The sequence below is a fragment of the Felis catus genome, chromosome D2, assembly GCF_018350175.1.
Source record: "Felis catus isolate Fca126 chromosome D2, F.catus_Fca126_mat1.0, whole genome shotgun sequence".
Lineage (NCBI taxonomy): Eukaryota > Metazoa > Chordata > Mammalia > Carnivora > Felidae > Felis > Felis catus.
Genome location: NC_058378.1, coordinates 6,660,136 through 6,673,322, shown reverse-complemented (window position 1 = coordinate 6,673,322; position 13,187 = coordinate 6,660,136). Strand labels below are relative to the sequence as shown.

At 53.1% G+C, this 13,187-nt stretch overlaps 1 protein-coding gene across 4 annotated transcripts in view; it reads left to right on the top strand.

Moving 5' to 3' along the window:
* Nucleotides 1-13,187, top strand: part of ASAH2 (N-acylsphingosine amidohydrolase 2) — a 100,396-nt gene that overhangs the window by 8,291 nt on the left and 78,918 nt on the right. Inside the window, exon 1 of one of the 4 annotated variants that reach the window (XM_045039861.1) lies at nt 903-1,233. The exons of 1 other annotated variant lie outside the window; for it this stretch is intronic. The gene's annotated coding sequence lies outside the window, so the exon portion shown is untranslated. Of the gene's footprint in view, nt 1-902; nt 1,234-6,038; nt 6,294-13,187 lie in introns of those variants that run through there. 2 more of the 4 variants (XM_045039863.1, XM_045039860.1) reach the window with 2 other exon arrangements.

Below are 13,187 nucleotides of genomic sequence, written 5' to 3'. Positions count from 1 at the left end.
AAACAAAAAAACAAAACAAAAACAAAAAAAAACTTTAAAAAATATATAATAGAAGGGAACAACAGCAAAATGACCAGACTTGCTCCTAGGAAATTTTTTTCCTTCTGTGAGTTCATAGGGTTCCTTATTATTAAAGTCCGTCCGAATCAGAGGTTCTTTTAGAAAAATTTGGGGAGTAAAAATCTTTTTATAAACTCTACCGAAGGATGACATACGTACAGAAAAGTGCATACAGAATCATCTTCGCAAACCGAACACACCCGCGTCGCGGGCCTCCGGCTGGAGGAGCAGCATGGCCCGCGCCAGGGCGGCCCGGGAGATGGGCCACATCGGGCGTGATGAAACTTACAAGTGCAAAGACAAGTGGAGGCCCCGCCGAGCTCACCGGGGCATCCCACCGAACACTTAAGGGATGCCCCCGCAACAGTCAAGGCAGACTCCCCCATTAGAGGCCCTACTGTCCTCTCCCGGGGCTGTCTCGCCCCCACACCTCCTCCGGCACCACTCCGGCCGCGTGGATTTCTCCTCTATAGTCTCCCTCCCAACGCCACGCGGCTTGCACCCGTCATCCTGCAAGGGGAAGCCGTCTCTTTAGCTAAAAGTCATCACCGAGTCTCCCTCCGAGCGTCCTGGGGGCACGGTGGGGCGCTGGGGGAGCCCCACGGAATAGAGCAGCCCCCGGCCTCCGCTGGGCTGGCTGAAACGCGAGAGGCCAGGAGACAAGCTGCGTCACTCCGGACGTGGGGCTACTTGCGCCTGCTGCGGATGGTGGGCGTGAATCAGGGTAACGGCAGCTCCGCGCTGGGGCTGTTCTGGGGCCGGAAGGGGAAGGGCTTGCAGGCAGGAAGGGGGCTCGAGTTCCGGGGGACACGGGATAAGGCCTTCCCGGTTTCCGCCCTGAGCAGGAAGGGTCGCTTCCCCTCCAGCCCTGTCAGCCGAAGCACCGAAGGTCACCGAAGGTCAGCGGTGTCGCAGGAGCCCCGCAGACCCAGATGCCCCCCCCCGTCCCCCACTCTGGGTTCCAGGCCCGCGGCCCCCGTCGGGATGAAGGCAGCAAGTGGCCTGTGCGGGGGGCGCACTGTCATCTCGAAACCAGTCTAATTGTGAGCACGCAATGAGAGCAAACTTCGGACAGTGCATCCGAACACAGGAGGAGAATAAGCTACTGCTGCTGTTTCTGGTTTTTGGCACAGGACACACGGCCCCAGTCGGACCCCACGTGGAAATGAAAAGGTAGTGGGGGTTATGGGAGGCTGGAAGTCATTTAGCAAACTGTAGATGAGTACAAATTTGGACGCGTCAGAAGAGAGTCAGTGGCCCAGGCTCTTCTTCTCTTGAAAGGTACTTGAACGAGGGGCGCCTGGCCGGCTCTGTCCCTTAAGCGTCGGACTCTTGCTTTCAGCTCAGGTCATGATCGCACGGTTGGTGAGTTCGAGCCCCACGACGGGCTCTGCGCTGACCGTGCGGACCCTCCTGGGGAGTCTGCCGCTTTCTCGCTCTCTCAAAATAAACAAATAAACAAAAGCATAAAAAAATAAAGATACTTAGATTAATTGGGTATTAAACTGTATACCAGTATTTTTGAAGTTCATCCGTCAGGCCATGGTTGGCATGGTTTTCCCTCATTTGTACTATTATTTAATTAATTAGCATTTTTCTTTCAACGGGTCCTTTTAAAAATGGCTTTGGCCTCTGGGGCGCCTGGATGGCTCAGTCGGTTGATCTTCCGGCTTCTCTTCAGGTCATGATCTTCACGTTCACGAGTTCGAGCCCCGCGTCGGGCTCTGTGCTGACAGCTCAGAGCCTGGAGCCTGCCTCGGATTCTGTGTCTCCCTTTCTCTCTGCCCCTCCCCCGCTCATGCTCACTCTCTCCCTCTCTGTCTCTCTCTCAAAAGTAAATAGGGGGCGCCTGGGTGGCGCAGTCGGTTAAGCGTCCGACTTCAGCCAGGTCACGATCTCGCGGTCCGTGAGTTCGAGCCCCGCGTCGGGCTCTGGGTTGATGGCTCGGAGCCTGGAGCCTGTTTCTGATTCTGTGTCTCCCTCTCTCTCTGCCCCTCCCCCGTTCATGCTCTGTCTCTCTCTGTCCCAAAAATAAATAAACGTTGAAAAAAAAATTAAAAAGAAAAAAAAGTAAATAAAGCACTTAAAAAAATTTTTTTTACATGACTTTAGCCTCCCTCTTTGATTTCCAACCCTAATTCGCACCAAAGCTAGTCCGTAACTGTCAACTTGGAAACCCATCACGCTTTGCAATGTATTTTCTCCTGGTGTCTCTGCAGAGAGTGGATCGCTCCCAGCCAATCTCACTCTCCCCGTGCTCCAGCCCAGAAGGCTGTGGAATCACTCGTGCCTCCTGTTTCTCTCCCATCCTTCGCAGCCCGCCAGGAAATCCTGTTGCCTCCACCTTCCGACACACCCTTACTGTGACCGACCGCTTCCGTCACCTCCGCCTCCAGCCCCTGGTCCGAGCCTCTGGCTTGGGGGTGGGCGGGAGCCTCTCCATCCGCCTCACTGCTCCTCAACCCGCCCCTCTGCAGCGTGCGGTCACCCAGGAACCCGGGTGACAGGTACGCGAGAAAGCTTTCCAAGGCTCAGATCGTGCGGCTGCTCTGCCCGTCGGCGTCTCACTGCTTCTCACTGAAGTCAGCGCACCGCCAAGCGTCCTCGAGCCCTTCCCGCCCGCCACGCCTGCTGGTCCACTCCGCACACCTTGGCCCCGTTGCCACTGCTCCAGTCTTGGTCTCGTGGCTCAGGCCACCCGGGCCAGTTTGTCCTCCTTCAACCCATCCACCGCACTCTCGTCGGGGGAGACCTGTATCACGGGCCTTCCTTTCCCCAGGAATGCGCTCCCTCGGGCAGAAACACGGCTCGTTCTTTTTCCCACTTCCTTCAGGTGTCTGTTGGACTGTCACGCTATCAGAGGACTTCTTTGATTATATCACACAGAACAACATTCTCTCACCTCTTATTCTGCCTTCTTCTTCTTCCTCTTCGCACACATGACCTAACAGATTACATTTATTTTTTGTTTGTCTCCTTCCACGTAGAACGGGGATCTCATGAGAAGATGGGCTTTGTTTGGGTCCAAAAGAGTATGGTTGCCAGACGGTTGGCATTCAGTAGATACGTGAGAATAAATATTGGGTTGGATAAATACCACCTGATCATTACGGTCAAGATTCTGGTGCCCAGAGAGAGCGAAACCAGGTGGAGAGCACCTGCCTTCCCCAGCTCCTGCTCGTCCACCCCACAGTTCTAGGAGGCTTCGTGTTACGTGCTCAGTATTCTTGTTGATCAACGTGTTCACTCATTATTATGTAAAGTGCTACAAAGAGCGACTGGACAACTCCCAATTAAAAAAGAAATAACCCAAGACCAGAATTCTAAAGGATCGAACAACCCAGAGATCTAAATGGGGAGGACGGTAGATAAAGCTTCTGGAAAAACATAGACTGTGTGTTGGGCCCCGAAGAAGGGCGTTCCAGTTATGTTTGCTTCCTACCAAACTACTCCAAGCATAGTGGCTTAAAGTGACAGGTGTCTGATTGTGGCTGATAGTTTTGTGGGTCAGGAATCCGGGCAGAACTTGGCTGGGAGACACTGCTCCTCCGTGTGGCATTGGTGAACCTCCATTGGATCCTGCTGGTGGACGGACTGCTTTGGAGTCCGACCCCGACTCACTTGTCTATCTGGCGCCTCCGTGTGGGTAGCTGAAAGGAGACCATTCGGAACTGTGACCAAAGCATCTACGTGTGGTCCCTGCTGCATAGTAGCTTCAGGATTTCCAGACTTCTTCAGAAGCTTCTCCAGAAGCGACCCAGGCTTCTGTTAAAGACAAGACAACAGGTCCAAAATGGAGTCGCTTATGCTAAGCCCCACACCACCAAACTCAGACTTAATTACATTTTTGGCTCTCCAACAAAGGAATCTTAAACCAGTCAATCGGGAATCACCTAATCAGCACTAGTTAAATCATCTGCTTGAGAGACCCCTGCCCTCCCCTAAAGGAAAGTAACCTTGCAATAACCAACCTGCTTTCTCCCCCCCACCCCCAGCATAACTGTCTTGTCCTGCTCCCTGCTGCCTATCAAAGGCATCCATTTTGCACAGCTCCTTGAAGCCCCTTCCTGTCTGTATCGGGGTGCCACCCAATACACGAATCATTGAATAAAGCCAGGAAGATCTTTAAAACGGACTCAGTTGGATTTTGTTATTTTAACAGATCCAAGGGCAAGTGCTCCAGGAAATGGAGAATTGACACAAGGCTTTTGTGACCCAGCCTCAGAAGTCACACGGCAGAGATTCCATGTCCTCTGTTGTCATCACGGGCAGTCATAAACCCACCGAGTCTTGGGTGGGGGGGATGACACAGATCCCCTCTATTCCACGGACGGAGTGTCAAAGAATTTGCAGCCTTGTTTTTGAACTCAGGGAGGTATGACTCAGTTAACCGGGGAGTAGGTGAGAAGGTATTTTGAGGATAAAAGTTTGAGCAGGGATGGGATAGGACAGGTGCATTTAGGAGCCATAAAGAGGCCCAGGTGCCCAGCATGACCAGGAAAATGTCAAAGGCCAGGTCAAGGGCAGAGGCCTCGGGCTGGGTGGGTTTGAATACCCCGTGAAGGAGTCTAGCCTTTGCTCTGCAGACAAGCTGTGTTTGAACTGTGTTGCTCACATACCCCGAAGGGAATTTTGAAAGAAAGTGTTCAGCTTTGCATCCATCCCCGCCCATGATTTAAAAGTAATCACAAAGGTCAGCAGCTCTGTGTGGTCATTCAGGCTGACGGAGGCTTTCTACCTACTTCTTCCTGCAACATCCAGGGTCACTGCGGGCATCTCCCTCGGAGACGGCGCGGGAGCCTGGAGAAGCACGCGGGGGGCCAAGGCCGGCGTTGGTGCCTGTCACTTCCGCTCACGCCCCAGTGGCCGGACCTCAGCGAATGGCCACTCCAGACCGCACAGGATGCCCGGAAGAAGCGAGGAGCGCAGATGTCGCGGGAGAGCTAGGAGCCCTCCCTGCAGGGCATGTATACAGCGTTCTGCACACTGACTGCTGCTGTTGCTTACACGGCCCGTCTTATTACACACTCAGCCTGCAGGCCGTGCTCTGTGCACGGACGCGTGTGACTCCCCGAGCGTCAGCTCGCGGGTCCCCCAGGTAGATGCGCTTCAGGCGCAGGAGGCCCCGCAGCCTCGGGGCCCAGTTAGGAGGTGAGACATCGCTGCGGGCGGCTCGGCCACTCCAGGCAGGGGGCTGCCGAGGGGGCCCGGGCCGAGTCGGGCCGCAGATCCCCGCGCGGCTGTCCGGCTCTCTCCGGGCGCCTTCAACGGTCCATCCCCAGCCGCCCGCTCCTCCCTGCCTTGCAGCCAACTCCTCCATGAGCCCCAGGGTGGATTGTGCTGCGCCTGAAGAAAAGCAAGGCTCTGCCCTGGGCTCGGAGGCAAGCTTCGCCCCTCCGGCTTCTAGGAAGCGGCCCCGGTTTTCAGAATCCTGGGCACCTGTGCTTCCTGTCATGGAGACAACGGACGGACGGCATGTCGTGCCCTTGAGGGGCCTGATCAGACGCGAGAGGTCTTTGCCTTCTCCTCCCTGCTGCCGATACCGGGGCCCCAAAGGTTGGAAGAGTGGATTTCCCCCCCCCCCCCCCGGGGGCCCCAGAAACCACGCAGTCTAAAGCAGGCTGTACTGCAGGCAGCCGATGCTCCGTTTTTTGGCCGGGCACAGTGTGGACGCTGCTGCGTTTGCTGCCCTGAGCTGCCAGGGCGGTTGGGTGGAATCAGTCTCTCCAGTGACACCCTTTCCAGACCAGCGAGGCGGCCGCTCTGCGCGGAGCCTGACTCCTCCGCCGGCAGTGACCCTACCCCACGTCTCTGGGTGGATTTGTCCCCCGACGTCTCCTCGCAGCGCGGCGTAGGGGACCCGGCGGAGGAAAGGGTGTCCTTTTCCACATCAAACGCGGGAGGCAGGTATGTCGGAGAAGACGAACGCCTCCTTCCCACGCCGTGTCCGCGCAGGGTGCCTGGGGACGGGCTCCAGGTGTGACCTTGGGAGGCCCGGGCAGGGTTTTTCCACAAGCAGGCTCAGCTGGGGCGCGTCCTGCCCGGCGCGTGAGTCAGCACACAAGTAGTTAAGTTGGAGAGCCTTGGCTTCCCCGGGCTGGCGCATTCAGCCTCCAGGAGTCAGCAAGCGGCAGTGCTCATGAGAGCGGGGGCCGGGGACACCCAAGTGCCCTGGCACTCGGGCTCGCGACGGGGACCCGCCTGCCTCTCTGAACAGCCAGCTGCCGCCGCAGGTACGTAGCTGGGCTTGGATGGATGGTGCTTTGTTTTCTCCCCCGAGGACAGAGAGCCACGGTTGCTGGCGTTTGCACACAGGCTCCCTTGACACTGAGAAGAAACAGATGTTTATTAGCCTCCTGAATAATATGACTTATTAAAATAAGGGACGGGTGGGGGGGGGGGGAGGGGAGAGGGGAGAGACGCTTCCTCTCCCCGTGCGTTTCCCTCGCAAAGGCGGCTTTTCTGAATTCTGTGTGCATTCCAGGGCTGTGTGCGCTCAGGTCATTTGAATGTCGTGATCACAGGGGGAATTCGAAAGATGGCCTTTCGCTGTCCTTTTCGTGAATCTTCAGATCCGCGTTCAGAGAGCTGGATTGGGTCTGAAGAGTTGTGTGCCGAATCGGGGAAGTCAAGCGGCGGGGACTCACTTTCCTACCCCGTTTTCGACAGTGAGATTCGAATCCTTAGTCTTCAGAAGCAAACTTCTTCAGCTTTACCACATAGCTGCAGGATCTCAGACGTGGTGTTTCTCTGGCTCACAGCCTGAGGCCTCCTGGCTCAGATACGCAGGGTGACCTGAGATAACTTTTCGAATCCCAATTCTGTTGTTGTTGTTGTTGTTGTTGAATTGTCAACTTAGCTACCATACGGTGTCGTCTTGGCTTCGGGAGTAGATGCCCGTGGTTCATCGCTTACATACGACCCCCGGTGTTCATCCCGACAGGTGCCGTCCTCCATGCCCGTCCCCCGTTTCCCCCACCCCCAGCAACCCTCAGTGTGTTGTCCGTATTTAAGAGTCTCTTATGGTGTGGTCTCCCTCTGTGTATCTAGTTTTTCCTTCCCCTCCTCTCTTCTTGTAATGAGTCTGCTCAACTTGGTCATCCCGGCCTCCCCATCCTTTTGGATGACTCGTCTTTATATGAGCCGTTGAAGAATGTCTGAAATTCTGAGTGGATTGGAACTATCCTCAAAAACTCGGACTTGGTGGAATTTCCAAGGATATAGGGACATAAGCAAAGCCTGTTTGGATCTCATTCCATCTCTAATCTTTTTATTTTTTTTAAGCCAGATGACCAGTTTATTATAAAAGGGTATAATTCAGGAACAGCCAGATAGAAAAGATACATAGGGCCAGGCAGGTATGAGGAAGGGCCCCAGAGCCTCCCCGCCCTCTCCAGGGACACCATTGCAGCGAGTCTCCACGTGTCTCCCAACCTAGACCCTAGAAGCCGTCCTTTTTGGGTTTCTACGGAGGCCACATTGCAGAGGCGTGGTTGATTCAGTCCTCAGCCCATCTCTGTTTTGTCACGGCCACATCAGCCACCAATAACTGACATCTGTGGCATTGATGATCAGGGTGATGTCCTGCAAAAGGCTGTGAATTCGAGTCCCACGTGCGTAACTTACTGGCTCTTCGAAATACCTGGAGCCTCACTTGCTTCGTTTGTAAAATTGGGATCCTGTGTGTAAACGTGGTGCTGGTCACAGAGAGAGAAATAGGATGGGCTCTGACACCAAAGCTTCCAGTGGAGAGAGAGAGACACTCATGAAACCGTAGGTACCAGAATGGAAGAGTGTGTAAAGTGTGAGAGGAAGAAATGGGTTAAGCCATGAGCTCCAGCTGGGGGATCACTGGATCCTCGGTAGGAGGCTGAGGAGAGGCGTGGCCCCCAACCCCGTCCCCTTTGCCAAAAGGAAACCGTTTGTGATGTGAGGTGACACCTAGAAGGCTTGTCTCATTGGCTAAAGAACAGACATCGGTAGCTGGTTTTACACGTTCTTCCAAATGGGCACCTTTCAAAGCCTTCTGCAGGGAGGATGTCGCCAGCCTCCTCCTTCTTTCTCTTCCTCTCACAGAAAGGAGTGCCCCTTCTTTCTACTCCCGCTCCAAGGTCAACGGTAGATGAGAGAAATGGAGAGCTCATCAGATCTCTAGCGCAGATGCATCATTGAGAGGGAACCAGGCTAATCCGGACCGTCGTCTCTCAGGGCAGGTTCTAGAAGTTCTAGCAGAACCGGGGTGGAATGGGTGTGTTTGAAAAAAAAATGTTCATAAAACCTTTGAGGTAATGAGTTATCCAGTCTTAGGATCAAGACTCTTAAACAGGAGGTGAAGAGCCACTTCCTATCACCGGACTTGAATGTCAAGGGTCACCCTAAAGGGAAAGAACTCTGATACCCAGACCTCCTGCAGCGGGGGACACTTGGGCTGTGACTCTAAGTAGTCCCCCTCCCCAGTTTTCCCATCTAGCACGTGGAAATCTGTCCCAAATTTCTCCAGAACACTGGAAACCAGAAACTGTTGTGTCCGTGGTCATGAGGCTTCTCCTCACACCTCACTGAGGACAGCTTCAGTGACCTTACGACGCTCGAGAAGGAGGAAGAAGGTGGTCAGGGGTTAGTCATCCATCACTAGATTCTGGCAGGCGGTGAGGCCACAAGAGGGCAGTGCAGAGAATAGCGCTGATGACCGTGAAGGAGAATTTGAATGTCTGCTGATGAGCTTCTTAGGATCCTGCCAAGAAATGAGGTCCCCGAGGCCCTCCGAGAATCTTCTGCAGCTGTTTTCTGTATTGTTTTTCTTTACTGCTACCCACATGTCTTTGTTGCTCTTGCAGACTGGCCTGGTCTGGGAGGAGCAGCTAACAGAAAGGAAAACAGCAAAGTGTATTTGTGATACAGAACACAGCAGTGTGTACCCGTTGGATATGGTTTCGGCAGCCGTCTGGAATATCCAGTCTCAATTCCTGCTCCCCATTGCCTCCCTAGCTCCAGGGACAACATTGTTATCTTAGACTATGCTTACGAAATGTCTCATTCAGGGCTTAGAAGGTGGTTTGTGTCGTGACAACGGTGGGGTAAGGAAAGTTCACATTGGTGCGTTGGCGCCAGCTGTATATACTTCCAGTGTTTTTCTCGGGGGGGCTGAAATCAACCATGGCGGGAGCGTTCACGTACACACCAGTACAACACGCCGGGGCTGTCTATGCCTGGAGAGCCAGTTGTTAAACGGGTAGCAACCCACCGCTCCCAGGACATGTCACAGAAAATTCTGTGACAAAGAGATGAGATGCTGCCTTAAGACATTAAGAGGGAAAAAATTGCCTTTGGGAGAACTATCTTGTATTGTTAAAGAACACATGATAGACCCACGATCAGGTTTACTTAGTGGCAAAACTCTACAAGTTCGACGACGAGGAGCATTCTGGCCAGGTCACCTTTCCAGGGAATGCTATCACTTTTTCTAGATGTTCAGACCCCTGAACTATGTTGATGGAGACACATAACCCCATCTTTATGTTACTATGTTCATAAGGGGAAGAATTTATAAGTGAACCTTTGCAGCTGAAGTTTAAGAGTACTCTAATCCTTTTCCAGCTCATTTAACTATTTGGGTTAATACGAGTAGGAACAAGAAATTTTCCAAACTCTAAGGTGGAAGATTGTTGGTTGAAGTGCATCTCCTTAACCTCACAGCCACGGAGACTGAGTATGACCAGCACCCCACATAGATGAACTCTGTGGCCAGGATGACTCTTCTCAGAGAGTGGGGGCACTTCGGAGAGCTCCCTCTCTGGGAGCATTCATTCATTGATAGGTCCTTGAAGTTCCTCATCTGATGATGCAAAACCAAAGGAAACTTTCCATCTAGAAAATGAGAACTCCCTGTGGATGAAACTGACATATAAGAGGAATTATTCATGAGCACTTAATAAGCGTCTGTGCTAAACAAATAAAGGGCACTGTGAAGCAGATTTACTCATCCAGTCCGCCTGACACGTACTTCTTTGTGAACCCTCACAACCACAGGGAGAGGTAGTTGTGAGTATTCTCTCCAATTCAAAGATGAGGAAATTGATGTATCAAGTTAAGTGACTTCTTCCAGTGAGGGCATTGCTGGGATTTGACCTCAAGAAATCTCCGTCTAGAGGGGCGCCTGGGCGGCTCAGTCAGTTAAGCGTCCAACTTCAGCCCAGGTCGTGATCTCACGGTTCGTGGGTTCGAGCCCCACGTCGGGCTCTGTGCGGACAGCTCGGAGCAGGGAGCCTGCTTCAGATCCTGTCTCCCTCTCCCTCTGCCCCTCCCCCACTCATTTCCTCTCTCTCTTTTTCTCTCTCTCTCTCAAAAATAAATACTAAAAAAAAAAAAATCTTGATCTAAAACCCTTCCTCTCTTTTTTTTTTAAATTTTTTTAACGTTTATTTATTTTTGAGACGGATAGAGACAGAGCATGAACGGGGGAGGGTCAGAGAGAAGGAGACACAGAATCTGAAACAGGCTCCAGGCTCTGAGCTGTCAGCACAGAGCCCGACGCGGGGCTCGAACTCACGGACCGCGAGATCGTGACCTGAGCCGAAGTCGGCCGCTTAACCGACTGAGCCACCCAGGCGCCCCTAGAATGCTTCCTCTTAAGCCACCATTGTTTACCATCTCCCTGCAAGGTACGTGACTAGAAATTTAGCTCCTCTCCTCGGAACATGGGCCTCCACTTTTGTTGCATGAAAAACGATCTCGATTCAGACGTCGCAGAACAGTGGCTGTCAAAATTGGATCAAGTTTTCCGCGTTGCGTTGAGCCGGCGCTTCCCGCAGTCACAAAGCAGTGGTTGAAGAATGGAGCGGGGAAGTTCGGGCTTCGACATGCACAGCCACGGCCAGGACACAGGAGTGCTTCTTTCCGGCTGTTTCTCCCGCGAAAGAAAGACAAAACCCTTCCACCACCAATGTTTCACCTCTCTCCGGCTTCCGGCTTCCAGCAGGAATCTCGAACAAGGTCGTGATAGTCCAAGAAGAAACAAGAAGCATGTTTCTCTCCCACACGCGCTCTTTCGACGTTGCTGGAAGCTTGGAAGAAACGCTATGTTCGTGATGTTTTGGTCTGGTGTTAGAGTTACGAGCGTCGGCCTTAGCCCTCGTCCTGATGGCTTTTGGGCCTTGTGTTTATACCCAGACCTCACACCGAACCCACCTCCTTCTCCACCGCACAATCAGTTGATTTCCCCAAGTTTCTTCTTTTGGCACATGGCACCATGAGCCTCTCCCGCCCTTCAAAAATTGGACTGACGCTTGGTCTTCCCTCTTCTCCTTTTCCCATGTTGACCTGGTGGCAACTCCTAGTGGGATAATCGACGCTTCTCTGATATCTTCCTCCTTTCTGTTCCCACTGTCACCCCCACAGACCACCTAAGCTCTGCTTCCCCTCCCCCCCAAATGGGGTCTCCACTCTTCAATGGCTGCCTGTCTCAGCTCCAACTTCTACAGCATTAGAGCACTAAGCAGGGACACATTTGGAGGGCCTCAAGAAGTCCTGCGGTCAGTTAGTGATGTTGGCCATGCCAGGGGATGGGAAATAAGCATTGTCTGTTAGCCCCACCTGCTCCTTTATGTTTGCAAAAATGCAGGTCTCTTCACATGTTTATCTTACTCAAACACATCCGGGGACCCTTTCCTGCGTTCACTCAGTTAAGATTCCCCAACCTGGCATTTTAGAACATTTGAGAACATCCAGTAACTTATCCCTCAGCTGTAGATTTTATTGCCCCCCGACAAAGCCTACATCAGTGGGTCTCAGGCTCAGGGTCACAATGGACCAGCGGGCGACAGGGGGTGGGGTTACATCCAGAGTGCCGGCCACCTTCCGTAACACTGTATCCTCTCCTCACCCTGACATATTGGGGTACGGATGTGGGAGTGTCACATATGAAGAGCATCTTTCAGAAGGTTAAGGGAGAAAACGATTGGGGACTGCTGCCTCAGTTTACCCAAACCACGCTGTCTGCTGTTGTATATATTTGGGACTTTCCTTCCCCTGCGCTGACGCTCCAGCATCCACACCTCTCCCTGGCCAAATCTGGTTTCTTCTTCAAAGTTTGGCTTCAATTCCATCTCGTTCATGAAGCCCGCCTTGATTTTTCAAACTAGAGAGGATCTCTCCTTTCTGCAAGCCCCCAGAGCATCTTAGGTAAGATGCTTACTTTCAACCTTGCGTTATGTTTACTTGGCATCTGTCTTGTATTCCCTGCAAAATCCAAGAGAATGCTTTAAAACATCTTTGTATTTCACTGGGCCACATACCTGGTAGGACCTCCACGAACTGGCCTCTTCTCGCCACCCTTGTCCTGTCTTTCCTCGGTGTCCCCCCTTTGCCTTCTCTGCTCTCGAAACAGCAGACGACCCGGAGTTTCCCAGAAGGCAACTTTGCACGTGCCTTCTTATCAGGTGAAGTCGATGGCCCGGATGACCACAGTTCTCCACCCCTCCCCGAACCCACACCTTCTGCAGCATGAGACGTGGAGACCATTTCTCCTCCCCCTGAATCTGGGCTGGCCCCGCGACGCGCTTTGGGCAGTACAAGGCAGCAGAAGTTACAAGGCGCCAGTTCTGAGCCTGGCCCTCAAAGACTTGCAGGCTTCCACTCGTTTTCTTGGACAGTTGCCTAGCTGCCACACGAACAAACCTGGGCCAGCTTGCAGGAGAATGAGAGACCGCGTGGAACAGAGATGAGCCATCTGGCACAGGCCATCCTTAAACTGGCAGGTCCAGGGGAGCGGCAGAGAGAGACACACACACGGAATCCGAAGCAGGCTCCAGGCCCTGAGCTGTCGGCACAGAGCTTGACGCAGGGCTCGAACCCACGAACCGCGAGATCATGACCTGAGCCAGTTAGAAGCTTAACCGACTGAGCCCCCAGGCGCCTCTCAAGGAATATATTTAAACGAGGGAAGCAATGGATTAAATCAGAGGCTGTAACAAGCCTGCATATGTTCAATTTGTCTCACATAGTGTAAGTAGTGAGGTATTTTTTTAAAAAAATGGTTTGCCTAGGGGCGCCTGGGTGGCGCAGTCGGTTAAGCGTCCGACTTCAGCCAGGTCACGATCTCGCGGTCCGTGAGTTCGAGCCCCGCGTCG